The sequence below is a fragment of the Choloepus didactylus genome, chromosome X, assembly GCF_015220235.1.
Source record: "Choloepus didactylus isolate mChoDid1 chromosome X, mChoDid1.pri, whole genome shotgun sequence".
Lineage (NCBI taxonomy): Eukaryota > Metazoa > Chordata > Mammalia > Pilosa > Megalonychidae > Choloepus > Choloepus didactylus.
Genome location: NC_051334.1, coordinates 154,879,993 through 154,887,501, shown reverse-complemented (window position 1 = coordinate 154,887,501; position 7,509 = coordinate 154,879,993). Strand labels below are relative to the sequence as shown.

The 7,509-nt window shown below is 49.7% G+C and overlaps 1 pseudogene; it reads right to left on the bottom strand.

Moving 5' to 3' along the window:
• Positions 1-6,546: 6,546 nt before the first annotated feature.
• On the bottom strand, positions 6,547-7,509 carry LOC119523747 (annotated as a pseudogene).

The following is a 7,509-nucleotide window of genomic DNA, read 5'->3' as shown; positions in this document are numbered from 1 at the left end:
CTGCCATGCTAGCCAGCTCCCTACAGGTGGCTACAAAAAGCCCGAGAACCTTAGGGGCAAAGTCTAACGGGTGCTATGGCTGTGGCCAATCAGGGCACTTTAAGAGAGATTGTCCCAATAGACGTCAACCCCCCTGCCACTCAACGGTTTGGCGAACCAGGTGCAGCAACCAGGCCGTGTGGCCGTTGCCACAAAGGCCCCCACCGCGCAGAAGACTGTAAATCGGTTTTCGATGCGCAGGGTAGACGCCTCTCTGGCCGCCCCGAGCAGATTCCAAAAAACGGGAAGAGGGGGTCCGCCCTTTCGACGGACCCCCTTGCATGCCATTCGACAACACAGGATCCGATCAAATTCGTTGCGTCCCCCGGCTCAGCAGGACTGGACCTCTGTGCCACCTCCAGACTCGTACTAACCCCCTCCATGGGTGTCCAGTTAGTAGGGACCTCCTTCAAGGGGCCCTTACCGGCTGGTACTGTAGGGCTCATATTGGGAAGAGCATCCACGGCCCTGAAAGGATTAACAGTTATACCAGGACTTGTAGATTCAGATTTCACAGGCCGTGCCCAAGTTATGGTTCAATCTCAGCGGGGCACCTTAGTCATTGCAGAAGGTGATAAGCTGGCGCAGCTCCTGCTCTTACCCAGCTTACATGCAGTCTTTCCAAGCAGAATCAGACAGAGAGGGGAAAAAGGGTTCGGATCCAGTGGAGCGATTTTTGAGGGACTCCATATGTCCCTGGAGTCTCGACCTATGCTAACCATTAAGGTGCAAGGCAGATCTTTCTTGGGCCTGCTCGATACAGGGGCCGATCGGTCTATCATAAGACAACAAGAATGGCCCCCCACCTGGCCAACGAGCAGGGCGGAAGAGCCCATTAGAGGAATAGGCCAAATTTCAGCGCCCATGCTCAGTGCAGCTGCCCTTCATTGGGCCGATGAAGAAGGACACCAAGGCAGTTTCCAGCCTTATGTATTAGCCCTGCCTGTGTCTTTGTGGGGAAGAGACATTCTGACCCAAATGGACGTTACTTTAATTAGCGGCTACTCCCCAACCTCTAAGCGACTGCTAAAAGAAATGGGGTATACCCCCGGCAAGGGTTTAGGAGCTTCACTGCACGGACGTGCGGAGCCTATACAAGCTGCCCCCAAGTCTGACAGACGAGGCTTGGGTTTTTCATAGGGGCCACTGAGGAGAGATTCCCACCCACACCTATAAAACTAAAATGGAAAACCGAGGCTCCGGTGTGGGTGCCTCAGTGGCCCTTGCCACAGGAAAAACTTGCAGCGTTGCACGCCCTAGTATCAGAACAACTAGAAAAGGGCCATATCGCCCCTTCCACGTCACCGTGGAACACCCCTATATTCGTAATAAAAAAGAAATCTGGTAAATGGAGACTGCTACATGATCTAAGAGCTATTAACGATTGCATGGAGCCTTTAGGGCCCGTTCAGATGGGACTGCCCCTCCTCTCGGCATTACCGGAGCACTGGTCGATTTTCATCATAGATCTGAAAGATTGCTTCTTTTCTATTCCGCTCCACCCTGAAGACACCCCTAAGTTTGCCTTTACTGTGCCCTCTAGTAATCAAGAGGAGCCCTGTCAACGCTTTGAATGGACAGTCCTGCCCCAAGGCATGGCTAATAGTCCTACCATGTGCCAGCTGTATGTCGCTGCGAAGTTAGCTAGCACTCGGCAGCAGTTCCCTCAAGTGAAAATCATCCATTATATGGATGACATTCTCTTAGCCCATAGAGACACAGATCTTCTTAAAACAGTTTTGTCACATTTAGTCCTTAGTCTTAGAGAAGCTAACCTAGAGATTGCCCCTGAAAAAATCCAAATGACTGACATTACCACTTTCCTGGGGGCGAAAGTCGCACCCACTCATGTTTCCCCCCAAAAGGTGTCTCTCAGGCTAGACAATATACACACTCTCAATGATCTACAAAAACTCATGGGGGATATCAATTGGATCCGTCCATACCTAAAATACCCAATGTCAAACTAACACCTTTGTTCGACCTGTTGAAGGGGGATTCTAATATAAACTCACCTCGAAGCTTCACTCCAGAGGCAAGGCGAGCACTATGCCAGGTGGAACAGGCGCTCAGTGGCGCTGCATTGAAGAGAATAGACCCTGATGAGCCTTTTGAAGCCTGCGTGCTGCCGACAGAATTACAGCCCACTGCGGTACTGTGGCAGCGGGGGCCGCTGCTCTGGGTCCACCCTGGAGTTTCCCCCAAAAAAGTCCTAGAGCACTATCCTACAGCGGTTGCAGACTTGGCCCTAGAATGCATTAAAAGGGCTGTGCAGCATTTCGGTCAGCAGCCCAAAAATCTCAGGGTGCCTTATTCTTCCCAGCAGCTTGAGATACTCACCGGATGCATAGATCAATGGGCCATTCTCCGGTGTACATTTCTTGGTCCCATTAACAATCAGTTCCCTAAGGCTCCTCTCTTGCAGTTTGTCACCCGGCACCCAGTGATTTTTCCCAAAGTAACCTCTCCTAGGCCACTAGCAGGCGCCCCCACCGTATACACGGACGGCTCCAGCTCTGGAACAGGGGCGTATTGTGTGGAGGGGGACACTCCTAAAACCACAAAAGCCTCAATGGGTAGAACTGCAGGTTATCATTGCAGTCCTGGAAAGCCTTTCCGAGCCCTTAAATGTCGTCTCGGATTCTGCTTATGTTGTGAACTCTGTACAAATTTTAGAAACGGTGGGCATTGTTAAACATTCCTCTACAGTAAGGACGTTCTTTGCCAAACTACAGGAGGTTATATGGACCAGGCAACACCCTTTTTACATAACCCATATTAGAGCCCACACAGGTTTGCCTGGCCCTATGGCCCAGGGGAACCATAGCGCAGATGTAGCCACTCGACAGCTGCACATCTTTCCGACGCTGGTACCGTATCAACAAGCCCGAGAATTCCATGCCAAGTTTCACATCAATGCAGGTACCCTAGCTAAGCGGTTCAGCATACCACGTGCAGCTGCTCGAGATATTGTCCGAGCCTGCAACAATTGTGCAGAGCAGAGAGCAGTCCCCTCGGTTGGGGTCAACCCTAGGGGTCTCACCCCAGGGGATACTTGGCAGATGGATGTCACTCATCATTCAGAGTATGGTAAGATCAAGTACTTACATGTGTCGGTGGACACATGCTCCCAAGTTTTATTTGCCTCTGCTGAACCAGGAGAAAGAGTCTCCCACGTCATTGCACACTGCCTTGCTGCATGGGCAGCTTGGGGTAAGCCAAAGACGTTAAAGACGGATAACGGGCCTGCCTACACTAGTAAATCCTTCCAAAAATTTTGTGACAACATGGATGTCCAATTAAAACATGGCATCCCCTATAACCCTCAGGGGCAAGGAATCATTGAAAGAGCGCACAGATCTCTCAAAGACTTGCTTAAAAAACAGAAAGAGGGTATAGGCCACGGCCTGTCCCCAAAAGCTCGACTGTCTGTAGCCTTGCTCACATATAATTTTTTAAACGAAAATTCACAAGGAATGACACCTGCCCTGCAACACACCACCCCGAGTCCTCCGCATAGAGGTCTAGTCCGTTGGAAGGATGTCCTGTCGGGGCAGTGGAAAGGCCCTGACCCGGTGCTCAGCTGGGCCAGAGGCTCTGTTTGTGTTTTTCCCCAGGAACCAGGACGTCAACCAGTGTGGGTTCCGGAAAGACTGGTGAGAACCGTGACATCACCTGAAGAAGCCAAGGAACAGCTGTCAGAAACGCCAACGAATATACAACCTGAACCATTAGACCAAGCCTCCGACCCTGCTGATGATGGCGACGACCGACAAGACGATAATAGTAGGACTGACCACCCCGCGGTTGCCCAAAAAGAGGATCGGTAACTCTGTTCTTTGCTCTCCTATAGCAATCCTTCTAATCTGCCTTTTTCTTTTTAGTGGAACTGTGGTAGCGCAGGAGAGTGGTCTTTGGGGCCTGTGGCATCATCCCCCGACCCTGGCCCCATTCTCTGCTGGGTCTCCCACCTCTCCTGTGTTTTTCACTCGTACCCTGTCTCTAGGTCTCCACCACCTGCCTTCTGACCCTCCACAAGCTTCAACGAGTCCTTCCCCCTCACCAATGACACACTGATCCTCTCTTTTGCTAACCTCTCTGTCAAGGTTGTCAACACCACAGTTGCGGCGAATGCTACTTGTGAAACTGGTAATGGCGAGTTAAGTAAGGGAGTCTTGCTTGAATTTCTTAACGTTACAGGGAAGAGCCGCCAGTCTTGTGAAGGGATCTTGAGTAAAAAGGAGACTCAAAGGTGCCTTTTCCTTCCAGGGCTTGCTCCTACAGTCTGCAACCGTTCCAAAGACCCGGATGCCTCGCCGCCCCGCTATCCTAGTGTATCGCCCAAGTTATGTCTGGCTCCCCGTCAAGGCAACCGACTGGGTTGGCCCTGTTTCTCAAGTTGTTTCACTTAACAATATCCCCTTCTCTAAGTCTAGGCGTCCAAGAGGCATAAAAGAATGGCTATCGAATGCTGCCAGTGTAGCTTCCTCTTTGTTTGTCCCAACGATCGGGCAGGCTGTGCTACAAGCATGGACAGATCGGCAGCTCGCCATAACGATGGAAACGGTAAATGGCTTGGTCAACCTTACCCGAGACGTGCTACGCCGCCACAATCAGATGCTGAACTTAAATTTCCAGGCCATTCAGAAACTCCAAGCGGAGATAGATGAACTTGGACTGGAAATAGATGGACTCTGGAGAGTGCTTCAGCAAACATGTGACACCCGGTGGCTTACGGTTAAACTCTGTGTCACTCCTGTCAGGGCCAACGTGACCGGAAGCATTTCCAGAGTCTCTGATTGGCTGAAAAGGTCATATTTTCCTGAATTTGTTAATCTCTCCCAACAGGTGGAATCTAGTTTAGACACAATTGGGGGGATCAAGTTAAAACCCGTTAAAGTCGATCTCTCCGGGTTAGGCGAGGTTCTACAGAAACTATTGCACAGTGTTTCTTCCTGGTTCTCTTGGCCCAATTTAACTAATTGGATCCTCATTGTAGTGGGATTATTGGTGGGATTAGTCGTTGTTAAATGTTTGCTAGAACGCCTGTTTCAAGCGCAGCAGCAATTGCGTGTTACCACTATGATGGCTATGACTCCCACCTCTGTTACCCCCGATAGTGACCGATTTATTAACCATACCCCTTCCTGGTCGCCTCAGGTGGGGCGCTTTGGAGCAAAATTTGTAGCGAATCGCATGGCTGTTTCTCGGGTGTAAAAGGCGACACCAGTAGTCATAATTTTGTCTCAGGTGGGTCTCTAGGGCAGAGTCCTAGTTGTGGCCAGACTGGACCCTAGCCATTGCACAGAGACACCTAGTGACACCCCCGACTCTGGTTACTGCTGTTCCTGCCCCCGTCGTTGTTCCCCAGTTGCCAGGCAAAGCACTGCAGGGAGAGTCACGTTGTTTCCAGCTTACGGACTCTCCGGTCTCCATATGACGTGAGCATTCTGGTTGGTGCTAGAGGCTCCGCCGCTGGATGGCTGAGGCCTAATCCAGACTCCCCAAAGCACCAAAGAGGTTGTGAACCATTTGGGTTCACGGGAGCACGCTCATCACTGGAGACACTGGGTCAAAAATAAATAAGAAAGGGGGAGATGTGGAAAGCCGCCTCCCGAATCGGGCCTAGCGTATGCGCTGCAGCCTGCTCTAGAGTTACCCCCGCCCATCGAGTGAGCCAAGATGGCGCCTGCATCCTGTTTCCGCATAGTGACGCATGTATCCGCCACCCGCTCCTACCAATCGAAATCCTGTATACGCGATACTAGCCTAGAAGCTTATTGGTTGTTAATTGTGTATAAAAGGTCTTACCCGGACGGGGTAGGGTGAGACAGCCCACAAGGAGCCGTGCCTGACGGCCACATCGAGGCTGCTCTCCCACGAGGCGCCGTGCCCCGTGTGGGAACCAGTAACACAGAATGTTCATCTAGCTGTAGTAAAGGGCTTGCTTTCACAACTGCCGTGTGGTTCGAGTCGTGATTCATGACCAGGTTAGTTCGCGCAGTCTGCATCTCTCTCTCTCCTTCCCTGTTTCCCCTCGCCGGCCGGGAACCGGGGACCGAGCGGGGCAGCGCCGGACACAAAGGGTCATAAAACTTAAAGTTTATTGAGAACCAAGACCATACTCTACAAAATGTGCAAGGTTTTTTCTTGATGTACTTAATTTTTTTTTTAAAGACACATTTATTCAGTGTCATGATCAGATTATTACATTTAGCAATCAATAGCATGGGTGCAAAAGCAATCTACATTAAAACCCTTTGTTGGAATATTTTACACTTTCCAAAGAACAGAAACTAAAATGACCTGTTACACAATTAGTCACAAATACAGTCCTTGGGTTTTTTTGCACATACACAAGAGTGTTGTCTAAAACATGTCCTCTTTGTAGCAGTTAGGCCCTGCCACCACTATGCTTGGCTGAGTTCACAAATCTGTTGTAATCTCTAGCTTCCCTGTCACTTCTCTGGCTCTCCTCTCCTGCTAAGCTTTGTTTCCTGGCAGTAATTAGAACCTTCTGCCACTGCCATAGCCTCTGATGCTGCTAGAACCACCATAGCCACCTTGGTTTCATGGTTAGGCAAAGTATTAGCCTCCACCACCATAAGGGCCAGAGCTTCTGCCTCCAAAGTTTCCTCACTTCATGGGTCCAAAATTTGAAGATTGATTGTTGTAATTGCCAAAACCATTGTAGCTTCTGCCACCTCCAAAATTGCTTACATCATTACCAAATCCATTATAGCCATCCCCACTGCCACCATATCCACCACCACCTCAGCTGCCACCAAAGCCACCATGACCACTGAAGTTTTCTCCATGACCAAAGTTGTCATTCCCACCAAAACCACCTCCACTACCACCACTGAAGTTTCCAGAACCACTTCAACCTCTTTGCCTAGATGAAGCACTGGCCATCTGTTGCTTAGACAGGGCTTTTCTTACTTCACAATTGTGGCCATTCATGGTACGGCATTTCTGAATGACAATCTTATTCACAGAGTCATGGTTGTCAAATGTTACAAAAGCAAAGCCTCTCTTCTTGCCACTGCCTTGGTAAGTAATGATTTCAATCACTTCAATCTTCCCATACTGCTCAAAATAATCTCTTAGGTGATGCTCTTCAGTGTCTTCTTTAATGCCACAAAACAAAGATCTTTTTCACAGTTAAGTAGGCACCTGGTCTTTGAGAGTCTTCTCTTGAGACAGCCCTCTTTGGTTCCACAACTCTTCCATCCACCTTATGTGGCCTTGCATTCATGGCTACATCCCTTCCTTCACAGTAGAATATATGACAAACCTAAAGCCTCTGGAGCATTTTGTGTTTGGATCTCTCATTACCACACAGTCCATGAGCATTCCCCATTGCTAAAAATGGCTCCTCAGACTTTCATCAGTTGTTTCAAAGCTTAGCCCTCTGATGAAAAGCTTCCACAGCTGTCCAGGCTCTTTAGGAGACTCTAACTTAGACAT